Source organism: Dermochelys coriacea, chromosome 7, assembly GCF_009764565.3.
Source record: "Dermochelys coriacea isolate rDerCor1 chromosome 7, rDerCor1.pri.v4, whole genome shotgun sequence".
In the NCBI taxonomy this organism is placed as follows: domain Eukaryota; kingdom Metazoa; phylum Chordata; order Testudines; family Dermochelyidae; genus Dermochelys; species Dermochelys coriacea.
In genome coordinates, this window is record NC_050074.1 from 37,680,843 (window position 1) to 37,701,560 (window position 20,718).

At 42.7% G+C, this 20,718-nt stretch overlaps 1 protein-coding gene and 1 long non-coding RNA gene across 34 annotated transcripts in view; one reads left to right on the top strand and one right to left on the bottom strand.

Moving 5' to 3' along the window:
* LOC122461103 overlaps positions 1–8,627 on the bottom strand; it is an 80,317-nt gene extending 71,690 nt beyond the window's left edge. For 4 of the 5 annotated variants that reach the window (XR_006282839.1, XR_006282835.1, XR_006282838.1 and 1 more), the window contains exon 1: positions 6,830–8,627. This is a non-coding gene — a long non-coding RNA (uncharacterized LOC122461103). Of the gene's footprint in view, positions 1–2,607; positions 2,781–6,829 lie in introns of all 5 variants that reach the window. The other variant, XR_006282837.1, reaches the window with a different exon arrangement.
* Positions 8,628–8,642: 15 nt separating this feature from the next.
* Positions 8,643–20,718, top strand: part of RAF1 (Raf-1 proto-oncogene, serine/threonine kinase) — a 93,316-nt gene continuing 81,240 nt past the window's right edge. For 4 of the 29 annotated variants that reach the window (XM_043519186.1, XM_043519188.1, XM_043519183.1 and 1 more), the window contains exons 1-2: positions 8,698–8,841; positions 9,726–9,790. The gene's annotated coding sequence lies outside the window, so the exon portion shown is untranslated. Of the gene's footprint in view, positions 8,842–9,725; positions 9,791–9,865; positions 9,889–20,718 lie in introns of those variants that run through there. The other 25 variants (XM_038408206.2, XM_038408183.2, XM_038408184.2 and 22 more) reach the window with 17 other exon arrangements.

Below are 20,718 nucleotides of genomic sequence, written 5' to 3' on the forward strand. Positions count from 1 at the left end.
TCATATTTTACAACTCTTTATATAAAGTGCACAGTGTAGGCTCTGCCAAAACCTATCTCCTTGACACAGAATTATACAAATTAAGTATGTCTGTATAACTAATGCTTAAATGGCTTAAACTTGCTTGTTTTGCTGGGTCAGATTTTGCAGTCAGATGTGCATACAACTCCTATTAAGGCCTTGAGAGTTGTGTACGTGCATCTGAGGGCAGAACTGGACACAAGGTTTAATATAACAATTTAACAAAAGCTACTCTACAGGAAAAGTTCAGTTCATGTTTATAAAACATGCCTTTTAGTGTGTGTCAGGGTCTTGCCCTTTGGAGATATTATATTGGTTTTATTTGTTGGTCTTTTTTCTTTTTGCAGGACAAGCCTGTGGCAGTGGGAAAGAGGGGAGAATAAAGGCATGTCTACATGGGAAAATTTTACCAGTTATACTACTGTAGTTAAACTGTTGTAATGCCCCATGTGGACACATTTTCTGGTATGAGTGCTTTTTTTTTTTTTTTTTTTTGATTGAGCTTAAACCCTCACCAAAGTGACATAAATTAAACTAAAATAAGACACTTAGGCCAGGACTACACTAGAAAAGTTTGCTGTTATCACAATGTTGGTAAGGAGGGTGATTATTTTTTTTTTTTTATACCAGAAAAATCCTAATGTAGATGCAGTTATACAGACTAATAATTATATCTAGCTCTTATATAGTGCTTTTCAACAGTAGATCTCAAAGTGCTTCACAATCTTTTAATGTATTTATTCTCAAAAAGTGTATTTACCAGTATAGCTTATTTTGTTCTGGCAATTGGCATAAGCTATGTTGTCAAAAGCATGGTTTTGCTAGTATAAACTGCATCTACACTGGGAGAGTTTGCTGGCATATCTATACCAGCAAAGCTTTTCTAGTGTAGGTTAGGCCTTAGGCTAGCATAAATTTCCACACATAGAGGTATACTGCTATATTGGTTTAAATTCACACCTTAGTTGTTTATATTGGTATTTTCCTGTGTAGACAAGCCCTAAATATGACTGATTGGAAAAAATCTCCATGCCACTACAGGCCTATTTAGGCAAGAGTTATTAGTGTTGAGTTAACTGATCTGCAGTTAACATGATTGTAAATGCAAACGTATATGCTCTACAAAGTATTGTTCCAGGACAACAAATGTGGCTGAGACTTGGCTTACGTTAGAAAATTAGGTTGGTTTAACTATGTTGGTCAGGAGTTTGAAAAATCTACACCTTGAGCGGCAAAGTTAAGATGACCTAAATCCCTGTGTAGACAGTACTAGGTCGACAGAAGAATTCTTCTGCTGTCCTAGCTAATGCCTCTTAGGGAGATGGATTACCTAGCTAACAGGAGAATCCCTCCTGTTGCCATCTGTCGTGTCTACACTGAAGCGCTATGGGGGGCCACTGTAGTGTTTTAAGTGTAGACAAGCTCTGAGCCTTTGGGCTTGTTTCCATTAAACTGTTATACTGTGAGTTAATTGACTGCTAATTAACTTGAGGTACTTAACACATTTGCAAAAGCTAGTCTTACATAGTTTCCATACATTTGTTCTAGGCTACAACTGTTGCTTAATTAGTAAAGTTTACAAACTTTAAGCTTTGCAATCCCAGTCAGCTAGATACAAGAAATATATTGATATTACAGACTAACAAATTTACAGACTAACAAATCGGATGCACCAATGAAGTGAGCTGTAGCTCACGAAAGCTTATGCTCAAATAAATTTGTTAGTCTCTAAGGTGCCACAAGTACTCCTTTTCTTTTTGCGAATACAGACTAACACGGTTGCTACTCTGAAACCAATTGATGTTACAGATCTGTAAACTGGTAAAGAACAAACATCTGTAGCCCAGAACAAACATGTGAGAGGTAAATATCTGGTAGTAATACATAGCTCTTATATTATGCTTATCAGTAGATCTCAAAGCAATTGTCAATTTTTAATGTAGCTATGCTTGCAACACCCCTATGCAGGAAGGCCTTACCTAACATCACACAGGAAATCTGTGGTGATCAGGGAATTGAATGCAGGCTTCCCATGGTCTAAGCTAGTGCCCTAACCACTGGACGATCCTTCTTCCTCTTAAAAGTCTAGTGTACAGACTGGAAAATGGTATTAACACAAGTTAATGTGTACATACAGATAGCTGGAGGGAGGGTAATACAGTGTTGCCACCTCTCACTATTTTTTTCATTAATAGTGAGGTTTGGCCAGGGCTGGAGTGAGGCCATGTCTACACTACAAACTGTGGTTGACACAAGTTATGTAGGCATACAGCTGCCAAAGTCTGTGTATCACTCAAATGCATGCATATTTGGCAGCTTGCTTTGGTACAGAAGGTATTCACCTAGCATGCTTACATCCATGTAAAGTGCAGTGCTCCATAGATAAGTATCCTGGTCCAGTGTGCCCCATGCTGCCAACTACTGCAATGTCTTTTTTGGGAATTTTTCACAATGTGTTGTGGGATAGAAAGGATATGCCCAGGGATGTCTGGGAGCTTCAGGTAAAGTTCCTAGCATGCAAATTTATCCATCCCATAATGCCATCCAAATCCCATAATTTTCATGCCTTTAAAAAATCCCACAAACCTGTATAGGACTTTTCATTGTCTCCTATCTCCAACAGGAGCATGGAGCCTGCAGATTTCTATGTTGTTCTCATGAATGTTGCAAATACAGGATGCATGATTCTCCTGTATTTACAGACTCACAGGAAGTACTGCAACAATGGGGAACATGTAGATTTCTTCGCAGACAGTTTGCTAAGAAACAGAGAAAAATAATTCAAGGTTGTTGGTGGCATTCACAGAGCAGCTGCAGACACGGGAGTGCCACTTCTAGGGCCGAGAAATGAGCACTGACTGGTGGAATCACATCATAATGCAGGTTTAGGATGATGAGCAGTGGTTGCAGGCCTTTTGGATGCAAAAGCCCACATTTTTAGATCTGTGTGCCAAGCTTGTTCCAATCCACCAGCATATGGACACCAGAATGAGAGATCCATTAACAATAGAGAAGCAAGAGGTGATTGCACTCTGGTAGCAATCCTGTACTGAAAGCTTCCAGTCAGTGGGAAATCATTTTGGAGTTGGAAAATCCTCAACTATGGTGGAGGCCATCATCATACAAGCATGTAAGGCCATTAATCATCTCCTGCTAATGCAGGCCTCTAACTCTCAGCAACATGCAGAGAATTGGGGGAGGGACAGCTCAGTAGTTTGAGCATTGGCCTGCTAAACCCAGGGCCATTTAGGGATCTGGGGCAAAAATTGGGGATTGGTCCTGCTTTGAACAGGGAGTTGGACTAGATGACCTCCTGAGGTCCCTTCCAACCCTGATATTCTATGAATAATGGATGGATTTTCAGAAGTGGGGTTCCAGAACTGCAGTGGGGCAGCAGACTGCATAGGCATGCATATCCTTATTTTTGGCAGCAGCCCACTTTTCTACAGAGTAAACCAGGGGTGGGCAAACTTTTTGGCCCGAGGGCCACATCTGGATGGGGAAATTGCATGCAGGGCCATCAATGTGGGGTTGGGGTGTGGAAGGGGGTGCAGTGTGCAGGAAGGGGCTCAGGGCAAGGGGTTGGGGAGCAGGAGGGATGCGGGGTGTATGAGGGGGCTCAGGGCAGGGGGTTGGGGCACAGGAGGGGTGTGGGGTGCGGCAGGGGGCTCAGGGCAGGGAGTTGGGGTGCGGTGTGCAGCAGGGAGCTCAGGGCAGGGGTTGGCTGCAGGAGGAGGCTCAGAGCAGGGGGTTGGGGTGAGGGAGGGAGTGCAGGGTGTGAGAGGGGGTGCGGTGTGCAGGAAGGGGCTCAGGGCAAGGGGTGCAGGGTGCAGTGTGCAGGAGGGGGCTCAGGGCAGGGGATTGGGGTGCAGGAGTGGTGCATCAGGGGGCTCAAGGCAGGGGGTTAGGAGGCTCAGGACAGGAGTTTGGGGTGCAGGAGGGGTGAGGCAGGAGGAGTGAGGGCTCCAGCCCTGTGCCGCTTACCTGGAGCGACTCTGGGGTGGCAGCCATGCGCAGCGAGGCTAAGGCAGGCTCCCTGCCTGCCCTGGTCCTGCGCTGTGTCACTCCGGGAAGCGACCGGCACCAAATCCTTGCAGCCCCTGGGGGAGGTGGGGGAAGAGGGCACTGTGCCCTGTCCTCACCTGCAGGTACCTCCCCGAAGCTCCCATTGGCTGCAGTTCCCCATTCCCAACTAATAGGAGCTGCAGGGGGAGGTACCTGTAGGTGAGGGCAGCTCACGGAGCCCTCTGCCCCACCCCATCCCAAGGGCCACAGGGACATGGTGCCAGCCGCTTCTGGAAGTGGCGTGGGGCCCATGGCACCACAGGGTGGCAATCCTGCGGGCCGGATCCAAAGCCCTGATGGGCTGAATTCAGCCCGTAATTTGCCCACCCCTGGAGTAAACCAACAGAAAGGGCTACTTTTCCTATGGTTATGCAAGCATTGGTGGATCATGGGGGGGATATGTCATTAATATTAATGTGGGCTGGTGAAGGAAGGTGCATGACATTTGCATTTTTAAGAACTCAGGAATGTCCAGAAAGTTGCAAGCAGGGATGTTTTTTTCTGACTTGTGGATTACCATGAGCAATATCGAAATGCCAATAGTAATTCTGTGTGACCCAACCTCCCCTTGTTCTCCTGGCTCATGAAGCTGTACATTGGCCATCTTAACAGCACCAAGGAAAGATTCAACTGCTGGCTCAGCCGGCGAAGAATGACAATGTGGTTTTGGTGGATTGAAGGGACGCTGGCAGTGTTTACTCACTAGAAGGGATCTGAGTAAGAAAAATATCCCAATGGTTGTAGCTGTCTGTTATCCTGTATAATGTCTATGAATATGATTTTGTTATACTAAAATAAAGCAAATTTCACAGAACAATCATGGGGAAAAATGTACAAAATCAGGATATGGTTATGGTAGAGCTGAAGCCAAAGCCTGAGCACTGCTGCCCGTGGCTGAAGCTGAAGAAGACATGGAGATCTGTTAAAGTCATGGAATCCATGACCTCTGTGACCAAACTGTATCCTTAATAATGACTCTGAGAGAAAGGGGGAAAAGCTACTGCCAGGGTGGAGGGAAGACGTGGTTCTGCTATCTGTTGAGTTTGAACAGGGCTATTACAAGAGCCCAACATAGAGCTGTGTAATTGACGGAGGCTTTGAAAGAGCACTTTAATGGTCAGAGACAGTATTGTTCTGTGGTGGTATTGTCTGGGCCTGCAGCTTTGGGTGCTGCTAAGAAATGTGTAGTGCTTGCTATAAATTTATAAATATGATTGTGTGTCTGCCTAAAGCGCTGAATTACTGTATGTGGTTTTTATTGTGCATTACAAGTATTGTTTGTTCTGACTACTGCTATGCATTCTGCAAAATTTGTTGTGTACTAATACAGTAACTTGATTCTCCAGAATATAGAATTTTAGGGAGGGTGAGGGAGGAGTGCAGAAATATAATGTTAAATTTTTTCTTTTAAATCCAAAGGCAACATATACAAAATTTTCAATGTAACGGGATGAAAATTTAAAATGAGAAAGGAAATAAATGCTTATGTCCATCTGAGTGCACCAATATAGCCCATTATTGCTATACATAAACTGACTGTGTGAACCACAGCTATCGTACGTGAAGCAGTGGTTTTCCTTACTGTTTCCTGGCATGCAGTAGTAGGGGTAGTAATGTGACATATGATATGTTGGGGGATATAGAGAATGGCAAACATGGAGTCCTCCAAGGACTACAGAGGATGGAGAGTCTGGGATTTTTTGACCTACAGAGATCAACCAAGGTCTGTAGCATTTAGGATTGCTGCCCGAGAAGACCCTTTATGTCTTGGTGGCATTTTCCTCTCCCTATCCTGTTGGGACTCCTGGGCCCTGTTTCTTCTCCTCTTTCTCTATGCTCTTGGTCATATTGGCCCTCCAAGCCCTTTGTTCAGTCCAATGCAACACTGGCTTGACATGTTCTGCAAGATCCTGCTTCCTTCATCCTCTTTCTTCTCCTCCTCAGGGTCAGGTGTTCTAGAACGTTGCCATGCCAGATGTGTCATTGGATTTACAGTCACAATGGAACGGGAAAAATGTTTCAAAACTCCCTTCTCTTATTCCGATAAATACTTTGAATAAGAAATGCTGATTGACACTTTAGCTTCAGAGTGCCTTGGGCATAGCACCGCTCTCCAGCCCCAACCATGGTGCGTATGGCCTACCACGGATTGGGGTGGGGAGGAGGGGATTTTCTGTTACATGAAGCTATAAAAATTTGATCCCTATGGGTACAGGGCAATGGCAGTGAATGTTGGCACTGTTTCCACAGGCGGTGGTGATATTAGCTGATCTCACTCCTGAGTGTGTCAAAGGCACAGAGAACACAGTTGCTCTGGTTTCCTGAAGCCACTGGGGGCCCATATACCATGAGTATGTTTACTGCAGTAGTGCCATCCAAACTCATCACAGAGTGGCATGGAAAAGTATCCTACCATGGAGGAAGAAATAAAGCAGCTATCCTTAGAAAACTTATGAAGATCCTCTGCAGTCCTCTCCCAGAAAATTGAACTGAAATCTCTAGGAGGATAAAACAGATATCCCCATGTACATAAATGAAGTGCTTGCATGGCTCCTCTCCAGCCTACCCCAATAGGAGAAAGAAAAGCAGTTGCCAACTTTACCTCCATTTGTTGTGTCTCTTCTACTTCTCATAAGAGTAAAATAATGAAAAGTCAGTATCTTTTTTCTTGTTAACTTGGGGATGGGATGGGTGCCATCTTTACATTTAAACATTGTAAGGAAAAATGAATAGACACACTTACCCGAGTTCCCTGCGCCTTCATCAGGCTCATCTGCATTTGCCTGGTGACACTGCCTAGACTGTGGCAGTCCCAAATAGCTCCTGGCTTCCATGATTGGAATCTACCACTTCTTCCTCTTCCTTCTCCCCACTGTTCAAGGCAGGGATCTCTGTCTCAGGGTCCTTCAGGCATCCACAGTGGTCTGAAGTGTGCTGGTGGGGTCTCTGCAAAGCATGGCATGTAGCTCCTTGCAGAAACAGAAAGTCTGTGAAGCACCCAGATCTACTGTTGTGCTCCCTCACCTTGTGGTTTCCCTGATGCAGTGCCTTTGCTTTCACACTGCACTGCTCCTGATTCCTGTCATACCCCTTTGCCTGTGTAATCTGCTCATGTGTAAAATGTCTGTTTCTACAGGTGGCCTGTAGCTGTGAACGCACAGAACCATTAGTTCCTGTCTGATCCAGGCAGGAGCACAACTAGTGCGCGGAGCTGCCATGGTCGTCTGGGCGGTTGCACACAACAAGGGTGAGCTGCTAGCAGAGGTGAAAGTGGGCCAGTATGGTGTACTGGTAAGAAGTTGCCACCAGTATGGGCCCGTACACAGCCAACGTTAAAGTGTTGCTGCAGCAGCGCTTTAAGGACTTTCCTGGGAGGGCTGCCAAAGGTGTTGGGGGGAAGGGGAAGCTCTCCGGGGCCTGGTGATTTAAAAGGGCCCGGGGCTCCCATGGCAATAGCTGGAGCCCTGGGCGGCGCAGAAGGGTTGTCTGATGGAGGCTGACCCCCAGCTCCGCCTCTTCTGGGGTGCCAGAGCCAGGCCCCATATGGGTAAGAGTTTTATGTTACTTTCATCCCTTGCTGCTAGGTATGCTTGCCAAGGTGGGCAATCAGGAAAAGGCATTTCAAAAGCACAGGGGATCATAGAATATCAGGGTTGGAAGGGATGGCAGGAGGTCATCTAGTCCAACCCCCTGCCCAAAGCAGGACCAATCCCCAATTTTTGCCCCAGATCCCTAAGTGGCCCCCTCAACGATTGAACTCACAACCCTGGATTTAGAGGGCCAATGTTCAAACCACTGAACTATCCTTTTCCCCCCTTGTAAAGGCAGGAGGGTGGTTTCTGGTCGGTGAGCCTTGAGCAGTGGAGTTTAAAATTGTGACTAGCACAGTCAGGGTCATGGAATGGGGCAGTGTGGGACAGCTGCTGGAAGACTGGGAGGGTCAACCCAGGTCCTGCAGTGGCTACACAGGCACTGCGTCCTCCTCAGTAGGTCGATGATGCCGCTACACTGTTGAGAGGGTGGTTTTCCTGCATGTTGCTGCTACGGGGGCTGCAGACAAAATTGAGCACAGACACATCCACAAATAGGTCGCCGCAAGGGAACGTGCAGCACCCAGCCTCGCTAGGGGAAGCTAGTCTCTCACGCTGACAGAAGCGGCACCAGCTATATCCAAAACTGCAGCTACAGGGGCGGGTATGACACCCCACTGACAGGCTACTTCCCCCCGGGGAAGAGCAGAGAGCTCCTGCAGGCAAGCCGAGCTCGCCTCTCCGCCCTGCAAGTAGCCAAAGCCCCTGCTTCCCAGAAGAGGCTGAAGCGGAGGGAGCAGAAAGAAGCGAGGCAGGGCAGCCAGCTGTGAGTAAAGGGATCCTGCCGCAGCTGCTCCCGGAGGAGAAGGGCGAGTCCCAGCCCCCAGGAAGCGCAGGGGCGGCCGGGCAAGGCGCATGGCCGCACTGATTGTCACAGAAGAGGGGCCGCTGTCAGACCCCACTCCGCACACAGAGCCGAAGTCCTTCGCTGCCCCTGCTCTCAAATGGCGGCCTGGGTCGCACAGGGGGCGGGGCAGAAGGTGGGTCTTATCGATAGCTCGGCGCTCTGGGCTGGCGGGGGAGCAGCAGCTGAGCGCCGGCCCGATCGATGGGCTCGCGAGAAATGTCTCGCGGAGGCTGAGGCCGCCATTTTAGATGGGGAGCGGAACGAACGGCGCCGAGTGAGGAGCGAGTCTGGGGGAGCCGCGGAGCCTGCGTGAGGGAGGTACGGGCAGTGCGGGGGGGCCAGGGTCACTGAGGGGGTGGGGTAACGGGGGCTCCTCTTCCCTCGGCCGGGCTCCCCTTCCCAGCTCTCTTCCCTGGAGCGGAGTAAGCGGTTCCTTGCCCCGTTGCTGAACCCCGGGGACGCTGACCCGCCCGGGGAGGAGACGCCGCCGCCGCCGGAGAGCGGGTGTCAGCGAGGTGACCCTCTTTTTCCTCCGACATAGGCGGAGGGCCCTGGGCTGCCTCTGCGCTAGGTGAAGGGGGTGAAGGGACGGGACCGGACGGGGGCAGCTTGCCGGAGCCGTTTGTAGCTGGGTCCCTGCCCGGCTTGAGCCCTGAGCAGGGCGCTCCAGGTGCAGTGGCCTGGACCCAGCACCGCGGAAGGGGACAGAGACGGGGAGGGGGGCTCCTTCGTCTTTAGGCATTGCGGGTCAGGGGAGGGGTGGCCCTTCCGTCTGGCGTTGTCAAGGGGAGCCCCCCAGAGGTGACTGGGGCAGAGAGAGTAGTCCCTCCTGCACGGAGACACGCTGGAAAGCGGGGCTGTAGCAAGGCGTTCGTGGGGGGCGACTTTAGCCAAGTGGCTGAGTAGTGTGGGGCGTGCCATGTAGCTGAGGAGTTTGTACAGCCCTTCCTATTTTAGTTTGAGCATAAGCTTTCGTGAGCTACAGCTCACTTCATCGAATGCATCCGATGAAGTGGGCTGTAGCTCACGAAAGCTTATGCTCGAAATAAATTTGTTAGTCTCTAAGGTGCCACAAGTCCTCCTTTTCTTTTTTGCAAATACAGACTAACTCGGCTGCTACTCTGAAACCTATTTTAGTTTGTTTCTCCTCCTCCATGGGGTTCTTTTTTTTTTTTTTTAATCTCTCCCACACTGTTTGTTAGGTCTGGCAGGACAGGTGAGCAGTGGGCACCTAGAAGCACCTGGAATGCTACCCTGATAAAGTGTGGCATGCTGTTCTGTATTTATCTGAAATGATCTACTTGGAGCTGTACTGGTACTGCATAGAACTGGGAACTATTGTGCCAAGTATCTAGTGCTGTACAGATGTAGCCCACTAAATCTTACTGTCACCTTGATCTGGTCTACTGCATTGAGAATAGAAAGTGTATGTATCTCTTATATGGTTAAATGAATCAGTTTTTAAACACAGTGCAAATCACTGTTTGGACATTGATATTTCAGTTTTGATGCTACATACTTTTGTTTAGCTTAAACCACTTCTCAGTTGACTTAAGCTCAAATTAAATACACCTTTGGTGAACTGCAATGAGTGTGTCTTTGCAGGGATTTTTTTTAGCAATTTAACCAAATATGTTTAAAATTATGACTTGTTGAACTGGGGTAACTTTGCCATGTAGACAAGGCCTTTCTCTAGAGCAGTACCTTATGATTATGCGGTTACATAGAGTCCATTTATCTAAGATTCTGGTAGGCATACAAATGGTCTTCCCCTAAATAGCATCCTCTTGTATAGTTGTCATGTCTTTTGGCGCAGGTTCTGAAATTTACGTGTCTGATGTTGCCTTCTACCCTAATAGCCTTGGGATGGCATCCATAAATGAAAGGAGTTCATCAGAGGCTCTAAGGCCTCAGAATCAATTGAAGTTGAATTGTCAAGCTGGGGATGTGTTCTAGGCCTGTAAGAGGCAGTTGTAGATTGTCTTAAGCAAGTAAAGAAGAGAAGGAAACTGAGTGGGCCCTTGAACATTTTACTTGCCTGGTGCTCTACAGAAACTGAGGCCAGCTGTGGTGGATGGAAAATACTTGAAAAGAGGATTAAAAATTATCATCTGTCTTGAAAAGCTTCTAAATATCTAATATTTAGATAGTGCCCTACAAACATTGACTAATTAATAGGTCTGTTTGTTGTATGAAGATGAAGTATGCTTGTGGCGAGTTTACATAGGGACATTCAGGAAAATTAATCCAAATTAGCTAAAATTGTGAATTTTAAAGCAGATTAAACAGTATTAAAACCCTATGTGGGTGCTCTCATTCAGAATTAATAGTCTTAATTTGATTTAGTTTAAGTAGTTAATATCTCTCTGTAGACAAACTCTTAGATTACTCTTGGTCACTAAATTGTGTTGACACACATAAGAACTTTAACCTATTTCATGAGTGTAATTTATTGAATAATACAAACCTGGCAAAATTGTGTTAGTAACATAGATCTGCAAAGATTGCCTGTAATGGATTATTAAATTTGAAGCACTCATCATGCAGTTTATGTACATACTCAATATCTCCAAGACTAGATATTTTATTTCACAACAGCCGTAATTTACCGTACTTTCATGTTTACCTGATTTGAGAAATGTGCTACTGTTTTCGGACCAGTCATGTCAACTTGATACATACTGTTTGTAATGACAGGATCATTGTGGGGTACTTATGGATATAGGATGAAAAAATGCTCTTATATTTTGTGGCATGTATTTGTTGTAAGAAAACTCTTCTAAAGCAGAAATATGAGATGTGTTCAATACATACATAGGACAGGTTTCAGAGTAGCAGCCGTGTTAATCTGTATTCGCAAAAAAAAAAGGAGTACTTGTGGCACCTTAGAGACTAACAAATTTATTTGAGCATAAGCTTTCGTGAGCTACAGCTCACTTTGAAGTGAGCTGTAGCTCACGAAAGCTTATGCTCAAATAAATTTGTTAGTCTCTAAGGTGCCACAAGTACTCCTTTTCTTTATACATAGGACAGGGTTTCTCAGCAGACTGACTAGATAATTCATGTCACTGATCAAATATAACAGAGTTCAGTGAGGCAAAAATGCTACCTTTATGGTCTTTATAAAATTAATTAGATTCTTTTTTGGAATGGGTATGAATTAATTGCTTTTGCAGGTTTGAGATAATTTGAAGTTGGTGTGGTATGCCTGGCATAGTTGAATACATGAATAATCTCGGTATGCATTCAGTTATGTATTTGCTCTACCACTGCTAAAAGGAAAGGCAGAATTTAGACAAATTTTTCTGAACAGTTAATTCTCAGTGGATTACTGGACCTTGCTACTTGCACAGTATTTTTTTTGTAAATAACTATTTTGGAAAGCATTGGCTGCACGTTTACTTATTTAGTTACTTGAATATTGCGTTTATACTATAAACGTTGTCTGTTCCATGCAAAGGTGATTTTGTTGGCATTCTGGATGCTAAGATTTTATAGTTAAATGGAACATGTCTCTTTTGTGTATTAAAACCTGCTTTGGTTACATTAGAGTCCAATAAATGAAATACTGTCAGACCAGGTCTGTGCTACAAACTTACATCGGTATAACTACGTCACTCGGGTATGAAAAATCCACACCCCTGAGTGATGAGATTATACTGACATCCCCACCCCGTAGATAGCACTATATCCTTGGAGACCTGTCGACATAGCTACTGCCTCTCACAGAGGTGGATTAATTACACCTCCCGGAGCAGCTCTCCCATCGGCTTAGTAGTGTCTTCATTAAAGCTGCTGCAGCTTTTTAAGCCTATACCTGCCTTCTGAGGGAAATTTTTGATTGGGTTTAGCTGTGATCTCTCAGTAGAGTTCTAAGATAAGAAATGTAACAATCACGGTTAAATGGACTTTATATCAGTGGACATTTGTTTTCCTGGGGTATAGTAAATGTTGATTGACTCAAAGTGTTTTCTGGAGTTTTTGTCGTCTTTGTGGTGAGGAAAATTTAGCTTTTCAAAACTAGGATTGCAATACAAAAATTGTCTAGATTCTCTCATGAGCAATACAAAAATATATCCAGCTGACTTTGTTTGCTGTTGCAGGTGTGTCTAAGTTTTGCCATTCTTCTCTAGTGCCTGCTCCAAAAACACATATCCTGCTTACTGAAATAAATGGAGCAGAGCATACATTCAAACCAGTCAAAGCTGATATTTTAACTTTAGACAAAACAGCTTAGGCAATGGGCCTTTCATGTAATGTACTAATATATATGGCAATACTGGTTTGTTTCCTTTCCACTCTCAGGGAAATCAGATTTAGGTTTGTATCTGGAGACCATTTTGATATTTAGCCTGATCTTTCTGTTCCGCAATTTTATTCCATTTTACCCTTCTATTGAATCGTTACACTGGCTGTACTATGTGAAGCCTGCTGTCTGCATATTTCAGTTATGTATTTCACTGCTGTCTAGCTTCTCCTCTTTTTATTGTTATGTTAGATTGTTCCAATTCAGATTCCAAATTGGGTGTTGCATTGCATCTTTGTTGTTGGTTTGACCCAAAACTGTTTCTTTTCTTTTGTAAATTACTCACAAAAGGGTGTTAATTTGTATTGCATTCCAGTTGATATATGTAGTATTACTTAAGAACAGTTGGGACATCTTATAAGAATATTTTTAGATCACAAACTGAAGGAGGTTGCTTCACTGACTTGCAGCTGGGTGTGGTGAAGGGTTAACCATATTAAAGTTGGCTCAGGATTTTAGACTTTTAATATAATGGGGGCTCAGAATTGCTTTTCTTAACTCTCTTTGGAGAGCAAGCTAGAATTTTGAAAATCATTGTTTAGGGAATGTTGAGGGAAATTGCCCAATGGAGATACACAGGCATTACCCTGCTTCATGGAGCGAGGTGTTCCCCTCTTCTCTCTTCCTACCTCCTGGATGACTTGGGGAGAGTGGGAAATTCCATTCTGTGTTGCACTCCTACTGCTAAACCCCTTTCTCACTCCTCAGAGGAAGGGTATTGTGTCTTTTTTATTCTCTGATCACTGCTCCTTACTCTGTCTAACCTATGGGTAAACCAGACAGTGGCTTGCTGAGGTGGTAGAACGACTGTTTGTATTCATTGCTTGTAAAGCATGCCAGATAATTACTAGCTTGTGGTAGGTATGAAAGGAGGGAACCAAAAGGGTCCAGGAGGAGGGCAATGCCCTGATCAGAGGCCATGGGAATGAGTGGATACTAAGATTTCTACTAAGATGCTGTCTCTAGGCTCTGGTATGGAGGCCTCATTCATATCAGCATTTGGTAGTACATATCTTAAGGACCTTTTGCCTTCCTCCCTGTTGTTTCCGGCCGGGAGATGGAGCTTACTTTTTTCCCCCCTCCATGGCCTCTTGGCTGCTACAAGGGAAGTAGACATCCACTGCTGCTGTGCTGTTCCCTCAGCCCAGGCTCCTCACTGCTGCAAGGAGAAGGAAGAAGAAGAGGTTTTAATTTGTAATTCTTGGGTCCATGTCTCCTGTGAATACCGCTTTGGACAGCAGTAGCTGCTGACACGAGTTTCCCAAGTAACAATAGTAGCTCAGACTACATGATTCTTAAATTTCACTGATGCCCATATGATTCTGAATAGCAACAGTGATACAAGTCTTAACTTCATTGTGGTCCTGCTTGACAAAGTGATGAGCAACAGTAGAGGCACACTTGTTGCCTGTAAGCTTAAGAAGGCAAAACTGCCTGGTTCTGATTCGATTTGTGTTTGAAAGGTTATCTTTGCAACTAAAGGTATTAGAAACTTTGTAAAAACGAAAGCTTAGATTGTGCAGAAATTGATATAGGGCCTCCTCCTCATCAGAACAAACTTCCCACTCACTGTGGACATCTGGATTTTTTTAGTTGGCTGTATACATCTGTTTACCAGTCTGGCCTGCCAGCGCAAGTGTGTGTCATGAAATAGAGAATTAAGGATCTGAGGAGATAAAAGAAAACTACCCATTTTGTTTAGCCTAGCAAAATCGGATGTTATTACATACATGAAGAAATTATGTGTACTTGAAAATAAATTTTAATATTAGAGGTTTGGCATTTGCAGTTGTATCTAATAAAATGTCTGTTTTAAAGTTTTGAGTCTTTCTAGTCTCCTCAAATATTTTTTGTATTTAAATGGGTTTCTCTCTGTCCTCCCCTGGTTGTTTTCTAGTTGTAATCTTCTCTGTCAACTCACTAATTGTTTGTGAAAGTTGCTGGTCTGTTTGACATCAGTAGAAGTCTGGAAAAGTCCTTGATTTATGTAGAAAATAGTATCATGTACAGAAGCTTCTATTAACTTGCAAAATGCCTTTCCCCAGTCTGGACTGTTTCTAGGGTTGAGAACATAGTTCAATCTCCATGGCCAAACCAGGTATTTGTAAGTTTAAAGTTCCATATCAAATTACTAATTTGCCTATTTTTCTAAATTCTTATGTCCTTTATTCTGCTAATCTTTTCCTTCCTCTTCTTGAATCTCAATCTCTCTCTCTCTCTCTCTCTCTAATTTATGACATTTCTGTAATGCACTACTTTCTTATTTTAGTCTTCTTATCTCAAAGATCCTGGATTATGGATATTTCATTTGCTGAAGAACTGGACGTGGTTCTCTCTGCAGTGTTTAGAATGGTCCTTTCAGTCTGCTTGAGAGGATTTCTAGAGGAAAAACATAAGATATACTTCACTTCTTATCTCCTTCCATTCTCTGTCCTGTTCCTTTCCTGGGATGAGTTTCTCCATAATGCAGTCACTCGCTATCTATTGGACTGATGAGTGATGTACCACAATCTTTGTTCTCTTTGCCGCCGCCTTGTAAAATTCTTCTCCTTTTCCCTGCTGTCTAGTTTGTAGAGCACTATGGTAGCATAAGGAGAAACTTGCCTGTGCTGTTTTTCTGTGCCACTTCCTTTGTGGCTGGAGCACAGAGAAACAGATGAGGAATGAGTAGTCCTCTTCAGTTCACTATAGCTGAATAAATATTATGTTCAGGAGCACAGTTGGGATAGTTTCACAGTGTAATGTAACAAATGCAGGAAAGATTGGTGTGGAGTGGAAGGAGACTGTATTTTCACTATCTTGCATGTAAACTGGCCACTAATTGAAAAATGACAGGTTTCAGAGGAGCAGCCATGTTAGTCTGTATCTGCAAAAAGAACAGGTGTACTTGTGGCACTTTAGAGGCTAACAAATTTATTAGAGCATAAGCTTTCTTGGGCTACAGCTCACTTCATCGGATGCATAGAATGGAACATATAGTAAGAAGATACATATGTTTCATTCTATGCATCTGATGAAGTGGGCTGTAGCCCTTGAAAGCTTATGCTCTAATAAATTTTAGTCTCTTAAGGTGCCATAGGTACTCCTGTTCTTTTTAATTGAAAAATGTTTTTGATTTTGATTTTTTTTAACCGGTTGGTCACTCTTTTACTCAAAGTTGACCTCGTTTGTAACAGTATGTGGGCCTGATGTTAGTTCGAAATCCAGTTTCTATCCACAATTCTAAAACCATAAAATTAACTTCAAAGTTGTAAAATATTTACTGTAAGACAACTTTTGAAATTGACTTTTCAATGCATTCTGATGGAATCTGAATTTTCTCAGTTCTAAACTACTTTTCACCTTGTAAGATGGCTGTTTTCTTTTTAAGTTCCATCATATTTTATATAGTTAAATTACTGTCTCTTAATTGTGATTTTAGTGGTTAGAATATCTTTTGGTACATTATAGACTTGGTTGAAAAGAAGACTACAAAGTTAACGGAGGATGACAAACATGCCAAAACCTCTTCTCCCTCTCTCGCCCCTCCCTTCCCCCAGAAAAGCTTGAAGTGTAACCTCTTTAGAGCAGAGAATATCTTTCTGTATGATTGGATGGGCTTATTTCATTGTGCGTGCTATTGGAATACAAATAATACGTATTTTAAAAACCAGTGTTTATCAGTCTTAATCAGAGTTAAATGTTTTTGCGTTGTTTGTTTATCCAAGAAAGATGAAAAGAAGCTTTAATAGTGCCTGAGGCCCTACACTCAACTTGATGGCATTTGTTTGTCATATGATATATTTTGAACATTGCCACATCCAGTGAATTCCAAAATTTCAGGGAATGGTTTAAGTGTCCGGGTAGAACATTACTGATTTTGATGAAAATTGGAGAACCAGAAGGAGGAAATGGGGGACCTAGCAGCTTCAACTACTCTTGTCTATAGATCAACTATTAATGCTTCCCACCATAACAATACCTCACCCCATCATTTCTCAGTCCTGCCCATGGTCCCAACAGGGTTTAAAATGTTAACATCCTAAATGACTTACTTCCCAGGCAGAAAGAAATAAAAATAATGGTGGGAGAGGGAATAGAGAATGGGGTTGAACACAGATCCCTTGACATAAAACAGAGGGAGGTAGTGGGGATTGTAGGGAGTTCCTGAAATAGAAGAGAAGGGAAGGGAGGAATACAAGGGACTCCTGTGTGTGTAGAGTGAGCTTGTCCTACAGAAGCAGACCATTTTGACCCTCTTTTTTTACGGTTTGGTTATCTCAAATGACAAAATACAAGGTTCTAGACTCGTAATTCATTTTTATGAAACTATAGGGATGTCAGTGTAGAACTCGCAGATAGGCAATAATTTGCGAAAAAGTATACAAGGCACAGTAATGTAGTAGATTTAAATTTAACTGACGATGAGTTACTTCCCGGTCTTGCTTTTCTAGTCTCAAGCTTTAAGTTTACTGTGTTTAACGTGTACCACATGCATAGGCAGTTAAGTTATGAAAGGAGAGCTAGCTTATGTTGCAATCTAAGCAGTGGCCATATAATGGAAAGATTCCCCTTTAGCTTGTTCACTAGTGCTATTTTTACCTATTCCAGTAAGATCTGCCCATAAGATTTTAAACTACAGGACAGTGACTGGAATTACTTTGTTTTACCAATTTACAGTATACGCTGAAGAAACTTATGAGAGAGTTTTAACCAGATGCTGCCAACCTAAAATCACATATGTTGGAACATTAGTTTATATTGTCACAAATAAAATGACCACTACAGCTGAAAGAAATACTTTTCTCCATTTCTTTTGTTTTGTGTACTTTGCATTTGACAGAAGCTTGTCAATAGTCAGTTTTAGAGATTCCCTTGTTGAGTATTTCCCTTGTTTGTTTACTCCCACAGCATCTAGGGAGAAACATTTTTAAAAAGAGGCAATATGATTGTAAAACAACAACAATTGGCCTTGTGGCACAGGAATGGGCATAGTGTCTGAAACTGTTAACCTGAAATTTAAGTCAATTAAAAAAAGTTTTGTTTATATTCTGCAAAATCCATAGCCTAAGATTCTTCATTCACCAGGGAAAACATTCCACACTGTGAGTAGATTTTTCAAGTCCTGCCGGAGATGAAACACTTCAACTAGAAGACTGATAATAGTGAAAATTGGAGCATATAGTGAAAACACTACTTCTGTTATCACTGTAGTGTTTCAAAAGTAATAGGCTAATAGAAAATACCACATATATACAAGTTATTGCCATGTAACCATAACTTTGATTTTTCTAACTTTCATGATTATGTAATCTTAACTACAACACTGCACTGTTGTGTTTTTTGAATTTATTAAATATAATATGCCTTTATTTTGAATAGATATGCTTCTTTCTAATAGTGTTGGCAGGTATTGTGATTTAAAACTTTCCTGATTGCAAACTATTTTTGGACTTTAGAAATATATATTTATGGTAAGCAGAATTTTAAAAGTTACAATGTCAGGTAAAAAAATCAAATAAGCTTAAATGAATTTTTTAAAATGCAAAGTGACGAACTTATAGGTAGAAACAGTACTCTATTTTGCTTTTATAATGAATGTACTGAGTTGATTTTTTTAAACAAGAACATTACAAGAGGTTTTTATTAAAATGGTCTTTATTTCTATTTAGTTGGTATAGACAAAATTGTTAAGAACAAAACGTTAATTTTTCTCAAATTAATGTGGAATGTTGCTATAATTTACAAAGTTGTTGATCTGATTAAACAAATGGCTTGTGTGTGTATGCATCTATTGGTTCCCATTGAAAAGCAAGAACAGGCTGGCTTTTTTGGTCAACATTTGTTTTCATTAAAAAGAACAGGAGTACTTGTGGCACCTTAGAGACTAACAAATTTATTTGAGCATAAGCTTTTTTGACCTACGGCTCGCTTCCTCCTGAAAAGCTTGTCTTTGTAGCAAAGTGGGTGCAGTATGAAATTGGAAAAATGTGCATGTCAAAAGTGGCAGGTAGGTAGATCAGTTCAGTTTTAACCTGCTTTCAAAATAAGCAGACTCCGTGACTTGAAAAATAATATTTTTTTAAATTCTTTGTGTTGTCTGGAGTTTGCTGCTTCAGACTAGTGTCTTGCAGCTGTCAGCTTTTCAGGTGATAGAGAGCTCATTTCTGGCTAGAAACATCCTGGGATTACAAAGTCCTATCTTTGGAATTCTGTTTCTGTTCTACTTCCTGGCCTTCCATGGGATTTTTACCCTCTAACTCAGGACTTGTCTACACTGGCAATATACAGCTCTGCAACTTTCTCGCTAAGGGGTGTGAAAAAGCACCCCCCTGAGCGCAGCAAGTTTCAGCTCTGTAAAGCTCCAGTATAGACAATGCACCAGTACTGGGAGCTGCGCCCCTTGTGGAGGTGATTTTTTTTTTTTTAGAGTGCTGGAGAGCTCTCCCAGCACTCTGCCACTACCACACAAGCCACATTAAAGCACTGCCAAGGCAGCGCTCAGTCAGTGTTGGATTATTTTAGGAAGTGTATAGTCCAGAATGGGGATTCTGGGTCCCAAAAGTATTTTCACTCCTTTTAGCTTTCCAGCAGCACTAATGAGAACTAACAGCTTAGAATTCTGATTGATGCTTGGTTTACAGTTCTTCCTTTGCCCAATCTGAGCCTCATGTCTTCATTATTAAGACCTGTCTGGGTTTCCTAGAAATTTTTTCTCATCAAGCGCAGGTTTGTTTAAGTATTATAACTACTTTTATGGCCCTCAAAGTTCTAATTTGGTACTGCATTTTTTTGAACCAGTGCTTGGCAACAACAGCCTCAATTCAGCAAGGTGCTTAATTGTAGGAACTTTATACAGGAGTAATCCTATTGCTGATCAGCAAAGCACTTAGCAAGTGCTGAGTTGACTTCAGTGAGATTTAAGCATGATACTTTGAGTAAAAGTGAAATTAATTAAGGGCTTTAGCATCATGCTGAATTGGAGAAAGCATTACAATTAATTGTGTGATGTGTGGAGACCAATCTAGCCTTATAAATTCAGTGTCTTTCCACTGAAATGTTGCCTAAAAATGACTGACAACTCCTTACCTAAGGCTTAGAAGATCCTGAAAACTTGCCATGATAGCGCAGGAGGAAATAAAATTAACACCTATATTAAGGTAATACTTGTAATATCCAAGTAATCGTTTCAGTGTGGTGTATTACACAGCTGTCATATTTGTTTTTTGAATACCTCTGCTTTTTGTGTATATTCACTAGGTACCTTGTACCTCAGGGTTTCATTCCCTAGGACTCCAGTCACTTTACTAAAGATTAAAAGTATAGATTCCTTTTCCATTCCGCACGAGTCCTGGCTCACTTTCCTGTAGGAAGGGCATCTCTTCAGTGTCATTTGCTATGCATGCACTGTTTGGCTATTGAATAAAATGTGGCTCAGGGCTTTTCAGAAATATCTGAGGTCTGGTATGATAGCTATAGTTGTGCAGATTTGTGTTTTGTAAGACGTACACAGTTTGGGTGAAGTACAATGTAACCGTAGTTTTTAATCAAACTTGTACAATATTTTGCTTTGTGCACATGATAGTGCAGAAGGTTAGTTTTGTCCCTTATTTACATGTTCTCTTTCTCCTGATAGCATCTGTCTTTCTGCACAAGTGTAGGTCTGTCACAAATAATGGTAAGCCTCATTAACTTGTAATTTGGTTTTCCAGACTTGCCATAAATCCTGGTTGCAGCGGCATTTTGAAAGTGGACATTGCTCTTCCTTTGCACCAAGAAGTGTATTATGAGGAGGACCTCTTTTGAAGTAGAGTTTGTCATAGGTTCATGGAATTTGGAGCAATTGAATAAGCATCCCTATAAAATCTTTATAATTCAGGAAAATGTGTGCAAAGAATGGTGTGGGGCAT